Here is a 13093-nt window from a genome sequence, read left to right as displayed (position 1 = left end):
TATATGTCAATAACGCACGTACATTGTTATCGATGTAAATAATTTACATTTACATTGGCACTGGCATATAAATACAATAATATCATTAAAAATTATCACATTATCAAAGGTTAAAATATTAGATTTTTAAATCTTATAAGCGGAATCACAAATATCAAAAATTGCTATTGTTATTCGTATTATAAGCAGTGGAACAAAACTCATTAGTGAAGGTGACATCCGTTCCAATACACACCGATAAAGAAATGTCCAAACCGAAATATCGCATTTTTCAAGCCATTTCTGCTCATCTTACTTTCACTTGGTTACTACTTCCACTAGATCTTATTCGCTCCTTCTTGTAGAACTTGTAAAATGACTCCCTCCTATTGTAATATACCGTTATTACCGTTATATGTAAAAAATTACTTGTGAGATTTTGACATTTTTTAAAATTTTTCAAATTCAAGTTAATTTGAACGAGTGAACTATCATTTCGAAAAAAGGCAGCGACTACAAAGATCGAACCAGTAATGTTTTCACAGTGATTGTTGATTGATTGTCGCAAGTTTCCTATTACCATGAATCGTTTACGCGGCGGCAAGAGACTTAAAGCCTACATCGTACTGTTTATTTGCTGCTGCACTAAAGCAGTGCACTTGGAAATTGTCTCCGATTTATCGGCCGATACTATTTTAGCCGCATTTCGACGTTTCATAGCACGGCGTGGCCGCGTCAGTAACGTTTACTCGGACAACGGCACTAATTTTGTTGCCGCCTCAAAACATCTTAAAGAAATCTATGCTCACGTCGCTATACACGAGTCAATCCGATGGCATTTCAACCCTCCTTCTGCACCCCATATGGGGGGCCTATGGGAAAGTAACATTAAGTCGGCGAAAACACATTTACTGCGTGTTATCGGCGAACAAATTCTTACCTTTGAGGAGCTTTACACTTGCACGACTCAAGTCGAAACTATCTTGAACTCTAGACCCTTATGTCCCGTTAGCACGGACCCAAGCGATTTGACCGCGTTGACGCCGGGCCATTTTTTATCCTTAGAGCCTCTGTCGGTTATTCCAAATCCCGATACAAGTCAGTTAAAATTGAACTTGTTATCTAGATGGCAACTTTTGCAAAGATTGCATCGCGACTTTTGGCGTCGGTGGCACAAAGACTATCTACATACACTGCAACAACGGGCAAAGTGGAACGACCACAATGCGTCCGTTGACTCCAATACTATGGTCTTAATCAAAGACGAACAGACTTCTTCATTAAAATGGGCATTAGGTCGCATAGCAGAACTACATCCCGATGCAGATAATATTGCAAGAGTAGCTACCGTAAGGACGCCAAAGGGTTTGATTAAGCGACCCCTAGTTAAGCTTTGCCCTCTTCCTCTAGCGATCTGATTCAGAAAATAACCTTCCGATCCCTCAGGTATTTTCAGGGAGGGCGGAATGTTCTGTCTCCATTTACTTTTGTATTTCTTTTTCTTTTTTTATCTTACTTTTATTTAACTTTACGAATGATTTTTTTGTTTACGTTGGGTGGTATTCATTCACTTTAGGAAGTGCTTTGGGTTTCGGGATATAGTTTAATTATTATTATTTTGTGCGTATATACATGCCTTGACAACTGTATACTCTGTCTTGTTCTCCCTCCTTTATTCCCGGGAAATCTTTCCTTCTTTTATATATACATTTTTTGTTACTCCATTTTTACCTGCCTCCGGCACTTCGCGAGCGGCCGTGCCGGAATCGAGAATTGCGCGTTGCGAGTCGGAAATTTGAACACCTGTTTTGAAAAGCAGTGTACAACACCTTCAAGAGTCGAATCCTCCGGTAGAACCGTGCAGCGCATTCCCTTCAACCCAGCACATCCTCCACAAGGAAATTTGGGGTAAGTCAGGGCATGATTACGGTCATTTTACTTCGGATTCGGGGAACCAGAGTGATCTTGGAATTACAGATTGGTACCAACAAATTTATACACAAATTTGTTGCGTAACCGAACACAAATTATTGGCCAAGTGGAAATCCCTGACTGTTAATGTAAAAACAGAAAGTTCGATAACCTTCCCTTTATGGATACCCTGACTCTTTCAGGTTTTCCAATCGCTGAGAACCAGGAATGAAAATAGAGAAAATCGTAATCGACAATTTCTCTTTTCGTCTTGACCTACTATTGCGGCAATCGACTGACTCAATTTTATTTTTAGTATTTGCAAAACGAAAACCTATCTTAAATTAGGCTGGCATTTTCATCTTAGCATTGTGTACAAAACATGAAAGTTTTTTCATATTCCTTTCTGCTTAATGTCTCTGGGTGAATTAAGTGCTATATGTCCTTACAGAATTTATATCACGCATTTTTCTATATATTGGGCTGATTATACCTATTACCGCAACATTAAACTGGTAAATTATCCAAACATGCATTAATTAAACATCCCTAGAACTTTTCCCGTTATATGTAAAATGATAAATCTTAATTATCAACACAACTTTCCGTATAAATATTTTTAAGATGGATATCGATTTTTTGTGGATAGAATGGAAACATATGAAGTCATGTCGATTTACACATTTGCTAGTGTCAATAAAATCGATAATGGAGCTGCCGACTTTTAACGATCACCATTATAGCGATTGTTAATTAGTCCGGTGCTATCAATAGATTACGAAACATTATTGTTAGAGATTAAGAAAATGCGTGTGTTGTCGACAAATTACTAGTTTACATACAATAGTTCATGCACCGGAATTTTAAAGACAAACTAATCTTCATTTATTTAAGAATTTTGTAATGCTGCTTTTTTTCGTAATGAATCGATCACACAAATTGCTTTGACAATTCTTGCGATTGTATTACATTTCAAATATAACATAATAGTCGTTTTTACGAAAAATAGAAATCACTCAGCGCTACATCTGAAACTGCGTCCCGACCATTTACCTTCCCGATTCCTCTGATACAATTTCCAATAAACCTAATACGTTGCACGTGTCAAAACGTCGGGACGGCAGCCATTGATCCGGGAACAGAATGCAGAATCTCGTGCAAAAGGTGACACGGTGGCCAAATAAATCAGGCAACTGGGTCGCGCCGGTGCCTAGAAACTTCGTCGAAGAGTCTGCCTGGGGCCGATCTCACCTATCCGTGACGGCGCACCTAACTTCAGACACTTATGTCTCTCTTTAAATTCAATACCAGCCACTATCGGATTACTTATGTGTCCCAATCGGACTTGTTTTTATCTTTCACGGTACATTTGCCACGTCGCTGTCGCTGCGGAATCGATTCGCAATGGCGAACCTGAAGCGGCCATTCTTATGCAGATACAGGCGAAGAAGTACTCTGTGCGGATTTATTTTCTTGTTTGCTTAATGGATTCCATCCTCTAGGACTCTGAAGACCATTATTCGTTATTAGACTTCTTCGAGACAATCCTAATAGTTATTGCTATTTTAACGATTCTTACTAAGTGATAATGATGCATAGAATTTTGTAAATTCTACGAATACCTAGATATACGTGGAAAATTTAAGCTGATTCATACCATCCATAAGTTCAAACCATTTGTTTGGATACCGTAAGTCAAGAAAAATTGAGACAGTAGATAAAAATACTAAAGAAAAGAATACGCTATATCCAAACATTTTAAAGGACAGTTTAGGAATATTTATTTACCACAGGAGTATTTTCGCTTCTTTATTTGGCTCGTTGCATTTTCTTGTAATGTCATTTATTTACATTACCGAAAAATTCTAAATTACACCTGAAGTGTCTGACAACTCAACTCACACACAGTTAGCTATCCATTTGAACCTGGAAACATGGATACAAGCAACAGTCAACAAAATTCAAGTTAATAATAGTATAATGGTCCATATAATGTAAATTACTACATATGTCAACTGCAAATACTTAAATAAGTCATTGGCCCCTTTTTACCTTGAAAACTCTAGGGTAGCGGCTTTAATAGCTATCTAATTTGTTGCTGTTAATGCACTGCGGAAAGCGAAAATTTTATTACATTTGTTTCAATGTACAATGATAAATGTGGACGAAATATAATATTTATTGCACTTCTATTGTCTTAATTATTTACTACTAACTAACTAAACTCCATGCTAACAAGCTATTATGATTAAGTTCATATGCTTGACAGATATACTAATATTTAAAGAGAACTTGTTAAAACCTACCTTCTGCTTGCTGACGATTTTAGCTTTTGCCCACCTCATGTCATGTTTACACGTTCAGGAATGTTCTGCTATATAGGATTTCGCCATTTCTACGTGTATTGTGTTTGGGTGTTCCTTGATCCTCACTTTGAAATGACTCTTTGTCTGGCTAGGAAAGAGCTACTGCACTATATGCAGTTCTTCATGTCGCTCTGACCGAAAGGTTTCCTTTTAGATGGGTAGCTCCTCAGTTCGAACTGAGGGTGGTGTTTCTATTGTATTGTTTGTATTGTATTATTTTCATGGTTTACAAAAGCGAAGACGATCTAATCTAATATATTTTGCCGCTTCTTCGTTACTTTTGTATAATACCTTCCTATACCTCTCTATAAATAAAAATTTCATCGTTTAATTCTTGTAAATTAAATATCAGCTTGGATAAAGATCAGAACCGTTTCACAAAATTAAATTCAATTTTGGCAATCTTCTAGTGTGAAGGCTTGTTATGCATATGGATCATATCCTACACTTCTGATATAAGTCTAGGAATAATATGTACCTTAATACATTAATAATATATTTAACAATGTAATGTAATATTAATGTATTTATTAATATTTTAAACATAAAGTTTTTATAAGGCCATTACGTCTCCTTCACAGTAAACATCTAACCTCTGTCCACTGTAAATCTAAAGTTTTTCTCAAAATTATGTTCTAATACAAAAATTTTGTTTGTTTATGTATTTAATGTTGGCAGTACTCCGCTTGTAGCGAAAGTCTAACAAGTTTCGTTAGCAATATCGATCCTCACTGACACAAGTTTAAAAACAATAGGTATTAAAATCGTATTAAAGACACACTTCTATATTCATTATCTTATCTTGCTCAAAATCGAAAATTGTTGTAACTGCCGAAATATGGCCATTTAAACATTTAGTTTAAATGTTAGTTTATTTCATGCCGAAAGTCGTTATAAATACTTTTGATGGCAAGTTATAGAGAAAAATTCTTTTTCACCGGCGCAACGTCCCCATCGAAAAATACGATTTGCTTTTAATTAATTAAGGCCAGCCGACTCGCGGGAAAACTGCAAAAAACGAGAACGTCTCAATTTTTCTGCGCGAATTGGCCGAAGAAAGCGCTGCGGTTTGTTCGGGCATCATAACCGAATAATTTTTTTTTGGGCGCCGCGGACTGCACAAAGTTCTTCTTGTTAAGTTATTTCCGCGAGTCGAGATTACGATTTACTTCCGGTGCGGAAAATTAAATTATTTTGTAATTACAACTTCCCGAAAATTCGAGTCCGAGGAAATTTATTCATCGCACCAAAACCGGGAACTAATTTCGTTTTCGCGGCCGGATTTAAATTTCTCCTGCGGCCGCTGCACGATCGGAATCAACTGCATCGAATCACGATTACCGTGTTTCGAAATAAACAAAACGAATACTCCGCAGAAATTTCAAATTCAATTGACAAATAATAGCGAGTGAAGTAACGTCGAAATGTTCTGCAACCCCATCTTTCACGGGAGTGACTTCATGGCTTGTGGTGCGTCCCTCTTCTTCAGACCTATCCTAGTCCCAAGGAAGTACAGTACCTCTTTCATGAACTACCTCCTGAGCCATTTATTTAGCTCGTTCTCCAGCACGCTCTCTGCTATTCCAATGAAAGGCTCCGATCCGAGGTACTTGTTACCGCCGCGTCCCCAGCCAGTCTGTCTACTATTTCTTTGCCCTCAATACCCACATAGGCGGGTAAAGTCTGTTCATAGAGGTAAGAAAGTGACTAACTGATACGAATTAAGGTAAGACTCAGGCAAGCTCTAAAAATGAAATATGGCCAAACAGGTCCGTACTTTGCTTAGACTTTAATTATTTGGAGTTTTGTTAGGAAAGATACTAAAAACTTCGGTTTCTATACGTTTGACGACATTGGAGTTAACACGGGGAAAAACATTGTTACGATGAATGGCAGATTTCAGTTGGTGCAAAACATGTTCGAGAAAATGTCAGCATCGCTTCTTTTTTTTCCTCGCTGAAATGGGATTATTCACAATTTTCCATACAGTTGATGTTGGAATTTTCGTCAATGTGGCCGTTTCTTCTAAAGATGCTTGCTTGCTGGCACCACGTTCAATGAGAGTCAAATAAATATGGTTTATAACTTCCTTAGTCTCAATAGAATAGTGTTTTCTATATTTGGGCGGGAGCATCTCCTGAGATACGCTGTATTACACACGAAATAAAAATGATTACTATTAAACTTAAACTAAGTAGTATACCAAACCAAGGAATATTAAACACAGGTAGGTATAAAATTATTTTCTATTACGGACCACAATTTTACCTGAATTTAAATTCCGAAACTTTAGGTAATAATCTTGTTGCATTGTATGTTAACGACCACCCTTGGATAATCCCATTCAAAAGCAATGAACAGACCATACCCAGACCAATAATAATAATTCAAATATTTAACAAAAAAAAATGTGGGCTAATTAAAAAATGTCACGGTAAAAAACTAACGATTTTTTTCTATATTGGACCCATCGACACCAGAAAAGACGTAATATTTATACATCCATCACTAAAATGGGATTTCAAATGGACATTTTTAACGTCAACTAATAAATAATACTTTTGGATGAACATTTTGCTTTTTTTTGTATAACCAGCCCCTCGATTAGTTTTGGTTAGCTAACCTTCCAAGGAAACCCCGTTTTGATAAGGACATTTTGCACAACACCTAAAAAAGAATGCATCTAAATGAACAACGAATACGCAGCAGATATTTAAAATTCAATTCATAAATAAAAGCCAGTAGAGTATACTATTCATCTAACATAAAGAAATAACGATTATTTGTAGGTTGGCAGATAGGAACCAGACAAGCGGCAATATTTATACAACCGACACCACAATCGTATTTCATAAATATGTTTTTTTGAGATAACCAATCTATGGATTAGTTTTGTTTAGTTTTGGATTGCTAACCATGTAAATTAACCCTGTATTGATAAATCTGCTCTAATTTATAAAGGCATTTTAGGCAACTAATAAATAAGACTGAAAAAAAATTATTTGGAAAAATATACTTAAGTGTCAAGTCGCACTTTTAGTAACACAAAATTTAAAACACAGAACCTCTCCAGCTCTCATGCAATTTGATTTGAATCAAAGATTTAACCGAAGCGCTTTTAGAAAATCCCAAATTTAAAAATTATTTGGCGGGAGTTGCCTCTTGATTTGAATAAATAAGTCTAGTCATTTAATCAAAACTAGTGCCAAAAATTAAATTGAACAATTTCGCTTTAATTTTCTTTTAGACACACACATATAAATTCGTATCATCGATAATCATCAAAATACATTAAAATAACTTTAACTTGATATGAAAACAAAATGCAATTGTGTTTCCGATATAAGGTAGTAAAAACACCGTGAAAACAGTGAATACATCTGCGATAACGTTACTCTCGAGGAATGGCCTGGAAAATATTTTCCCCAGCTGAACCGCGGTATTTGTTTTAAATAATTTTTTTTTGGATATTGCCACTCGCATTTCGATAGAGAAAAATTGTTACCGTACGAAATTTAACCGAATAATGGCCCCCAGAGAATATATTTTATGCATACGGCGGGTTTTATTGTGGATATCGGCGTATCGGAAATTAGCTAAAACAAGTACGCAGAGCGTTAAATACAGCAGATAAGAGATAATTTATTTAGCGCAACGAAAGCATGATAATTTGCAATTTCGATGCGCTTTCCAAACCCTCGACTGTTTTTGTTAAAAAATAAACGGGAAAAACCCGTTAATGTGCAATCCCGAAATATTATCCCCGTTAAGCCCACCCTTAATAACAAGTCGTAAATTTAAACTAATGTATGTTCAATTATTCATTCTCTAATATTATTTATTAGTATTTATATAAATAACTTATAAAGTTGCTTCAAGCATAGTATAGTAAGTTCCTGCTTTACACAAAGGACCTAAAAAATGTCCATATTATAAGAGATTTAAATGGCTGCCTAAACTTGCAAGATTATTGCAATGGCAATAGTCTCTTCTTAAACTTAGATTGTCTAGAAAGAAAAAATAAATTTCAGTTATACGATTAGTAGTTTGAAACGACTTAACGAAATTTTACGCCTTGGAGTCATTTTGACAAAGTCATTACAATGGAACTTGAATGGCTGAAGTATGTAAAGAATTTCGGGATTCGAAATATTTCATTGCATTATACAACTCTTATGTTTACAAACAAAACGGACCAGTCACTAGACAGCAAGCGATATTTAACGAACACTTAGGAATGTAGCTATTTTTTCAGTGACTTTTGACTATAGGTTCTGAAATATAATGAAATCTCAGCAACTTTAAAATAAAATCTAAAAAAGGTGCAAAATTAAGTAATACTAACATGCTACTGACTGGGATTTTGAAACAAAATGTAAAAGTTGCTTGAGTTAATTAAGTGGCCAGATAATAAAATGTTTATAAAAGCTGAACCAGTAATTAAATAAATAATAAAAGTAAATTATGTCAAAGGGCACCACGTTCTATTCTATATTATTTTAAGACATAGTGTTCTAACTAAATTGAGCTTAATTTTGGTAAGCATGTTTCGCATAGAAAAATTCCTCTGAATCTGTCAATAACAGGAACTAAAAATTTACATGAATAAACGCCTGCTCGTCATTCTGTGCAATTCGACCAGTTGTTTTGTTAAGATTATCCCTCGTCCGTCCCTATCACCTAGTTCCGTTATCTCCACTAAAAACTATCGAGCCTTAAAAAAAACAAATTGATGAGTACTTCAATTACAATGACGTATATCGTATATATGACTCCATACATAATGAATAATTTCGGTGCCGCAAACCCAATTGAAAGTATTCATGCCGCGAAGTTATCCCACAGCGACATTAAAAGAAAGATAACAATGTTAAATAAAAATAAATGCATCACCACTTACGGAGTTCAAAACAATGCATCCATCTTCTAACTTCCGCGGTGGAAAATCTCTAAAAGTTGAAGGAAACTGTGAGTGCACAATCAGTTTTCATCAATGCGAGTTCTGTATTCCTGAGATAGTGTTACACCAATTTAACAGTTGGCACACTCTAATTTAAATGCATCCGAGGACAAAATCTCTGCGGGATACATAGAGTGTGTTCCCGTGACCTCCTCCGAGGCTTTACTTGATATTCCGCTTTCCGGAATTTAGAGGTGATTGTTTACGTAAGTTAAGAGTTTCAGCAACTCTCACCGCGACGTCGTCTAATATAAAGTGCAGTTCAAATAATACCAAGAACAGAATATATACTCATTTTCAAAAATATTTACTGTTAATATAAGCAAACACATATTGACTTTTATTTTTAATCAATCGGTTTGTGCAGTTAGATATCGAGTGAACAAAATTAAATTTAGTGTGTCTTCTGTTCGGATGTATCTCTAGTAAATATAACACATTAGTTAGGGCAGAAACAAAATTCTGACATCCAGAATCGAATGTCGTTCAATATCGGGTGTGGTAGAGGAACTCTTCATTTATTGCAATCAACAAACTACAGCCCAATAACAGATTACAAACACGAATCTTACATTAACGGCACGTTATCGTGAAAAGAGAAAGAAAAATGAAACTAAGTTCCTTCTATAAATAAAAAAAAAACACACAGATAATACTAAATGCAATAATATAGGTTTTAAATGCTTTAAATTTTTTCAAGTGGTTTTTGAATGAATTGGTGGAAGTACAATTAAAAATGTCCCTTTCGTTTTTTAGACTCTTCGCTAAACTACACATTCGGAATAGCGGAAAGTTAACACACAGTAGGCGGTCTATTTAAATAAAAAAAACGCTACTCCTATTTGTGAAATTGGGGTTACAGTTAAAAGTTTTGCTACTTAGGAGAAATGAACAATCAATTTCACAATAATAGTATATTATGCAACAAGTGCGGTAAACGGCATTTGACTCACGAGTTTATTTGACACGAGCGGAGCGCGTTTTTAATAAACGGGTGAGTTAAAAAGTTTACCGAACGTGTTACATACTATACTTTTTCTACCACCGTTAGTTTTTGGGTACATTTTCGCAAAACAACACGAATACATTCACTGACATGGCCGTCAGAATTGACAAACGTCAAAATTCAAAGCGTAGGAAATATCTCCGAAAACATCCGATTTCTCCCAAATCTGTGCGGTAAAATCCCGGAAATGTCCGAAGTGGCTCGGATTCGTGGGAAATGAAATTGACCTGGTAACGTGACGCTTCCCGCACGCTAGATAATTAGGTATTTTACAGACGGTAGTAGAAAAACAATTTTATTAAAGAACGTTACTGTAGGTATTCTCAGTATATTTTTAGTAAAGAAGGGACCAGACCAATGAACCATACTCAAGTATACTTTTTACTAGTGAATTGTACAAGATTTCAAAAGTTATTATTTGTTATGTTTTGAAGTTTATGTCTAAAGTTACGCCCAGATCTTGAATTTGCTTTTTTGTGGTAAACATTATATCATTGAATCGATAATCATAACTTAATGGATTTTTTTTTGTATAAACGTAAATTTAAAACGTTTTTGTACATTAAAGGATAACTTGTGTTCATTTGACCATTCCCGTGCTCAATGCATATCCTGGTGGAGTAAAAGACAGTCTTCTAAAGCCCTCTAACTCTATAAATTTAACGTCATCTACGAATAAATCATACTCTAAATTCGGAAAAACATTTGGTAGTTCGAAAATGTTTTTCTATCGATTATTATTATATAAAAGATTTAAAAACTTGTAGAGCCTAGAAAATAAATTCCGAGCTATTGTTATAACACACCAATATCTTACGTTCTATATTAAATCCGAAAAACTCATTTTTGAAAGAACAATCATTTTCCGCGGCTGTTTAAGGATACAATAATAATGTTATTGTTAATAATATTTTTACTATATTTTAAGGGAGTCAAAGTCATAGTCCTAACCGTAAACCCCGATGTCCTTACACGTAAACTTAAAACTTAAATCTTATTAGAGGGCATACCGATGATGTGCCATTCAAGCATCAACATCAGTAAGTTAATTCTCTCGAAGGTACAGGACTCCACACTATATAGCTTTGTGTCGACTGTATTTTCCCCAAGCGCATCAGCTTCTGGCATCTCATATGGGAGTCCGAGCTCGCTTTTCATCTTCGCATTTTAAAAAAATCAAGAAATCCTGTCCAAAATTATCAACAAAAACTGTGGCTATAGAAACATGAACCTCGTGGTTCGGTGCCTGTTTTTATTAAAGTTTCCATGGACTAAAAAAATAGGAAAAAAGGGTATGGGTCGGCTTTTCGAGAAAAACCTGAGGCACACACACACACAAACCAAGCAAATTTTTCAAACCCAAATTCAGCTATTATGTTATTATCTCTTTTTATCTCTTTCAGGTTTTCTCGACAAGCGTTATTCCTCAGCACCTCATATGGCTACTAAATAACAGACACCTCACTTATTATGGCAATAAAGGCTTTCGAAGCCAACATGTTAAGAACTAAAATTCCATATAAATATGTGTGAGACAATTGAAATCAACATGGCGCTGACAGTTTGTCAATCCTACAGTTTTCAGTTTTGACGTGGCATTTTTCGGATATTATTTTGAGAAAATCCTGTAAATTTTCAGAACAAAAAAAAAACTCTTTCAGTGCTCATTAAAAACATAATTTCCTTTTTCACGAAAATGTCATAGCTGCCTCAAGCGCATCAATTTTAAGTTATTTACAGCCTCATTTTTAATAGCTTCATGTAAAGGGTGATTCAATAAGGGTTTCCACATTAAAATATTAAAAAAAAAACTCGGAAGAATATAAAAATATACAAACATTTTTATTTGCCATTTTAGATTAGTGTATTACAATTAGGTATGAAAGATGATGTCATTCAAATGACCCGCTCGACTCATGTGGGATGACGTCATTCGTTTATTGAAATTTCCTATCACTTTTTGACACAATTCAGGTTCTATGTCTGCTATTTCGCGTCTAATCTCATGTTTCAGCTCTGGAATAGTGTTTGGTTTATATCGCTGTTACGTGAGATAATCCGACCACTAAACTTGCCCCGCGGCAATTGCATCGTTTCTCTGGATGAGGTGACAAGTGGCTCCATCCTGTTGGAACCACAAATCTTCAATGTACATACTTTCCAACTGCTCCCAGAAAAACAGATATCATGTTTCGATAGCGAACACCATTAACCGTAACAGCGTTCTCCACATTATCCTCGAAAAAAAAAAGGGCCAATTATCCCTCCGCACCAAAATGCGCACCAAACAGTTACCAACCTGAATATGTGCCTCATCGCTAAAATCGTTGAAAAATGTTTGTTTCGTATAAATAAAAAATGTTTGTTCTCGTATAAATTCTGCAAACACGCGGCGCTGTTGATGATCTCGAGGTTTCAACTCCTGAGTTATTTGGACTTTATATGGGTGTAGAAGCAAGTCTTCTGTTAAAATTCGCTGTGTGGTTGAATACGTAAGGCCCACTTGCTGCGATCGATGACGAATCGATGTGTTTGGATCTTCGGCTACACTTTCGCGAACAATGGCAATATTTTGATCTGACCGACCTGCACGAGCAGGTTGAGGGACTTTGAGGTTAGTTGCAGATCAAGTTTGTCCAAATTGTCCTCTCAGAAGGTTGATTTTACGCGCCCGAAACTTCACGTAGAGCCCGAAATGCATTTTTTCTTGATCGACCATTTTCATAATAGGCTTGCACAATGTTTACACGTTGTCCAGTCGTATATTGCTCCATGACTAATTTTGTTTATATTTTGAGGTTAGAAATCTCATATGATAATAAACAAATACAGTGGCGTTTCAAAAATATTTCAGATTGTAATGTGGAAACT

The sequence above is a fragment of the Cylas formicarius genome, unplaced genomic scaffold, assembly GCF_029955315.1.
Source record: "Cylas formicarius isolate icCylForm1 unplaced genomic scaffold, icCylForm1.1 PGA_scaffold_6__28_contigs__length_40554024, whole genome shotgun sequence".
Lineage (NCBI taxonomy): Eukaryota > Metazoa > Arthropoda > Insecta > Coleoptera > Brentidae > Cylas > Cylas formicarius.
The sequence above is the reverse complement of the archived record's forward strand: the minus strand, read 5'-3'. Positions refer to the sequence as shown.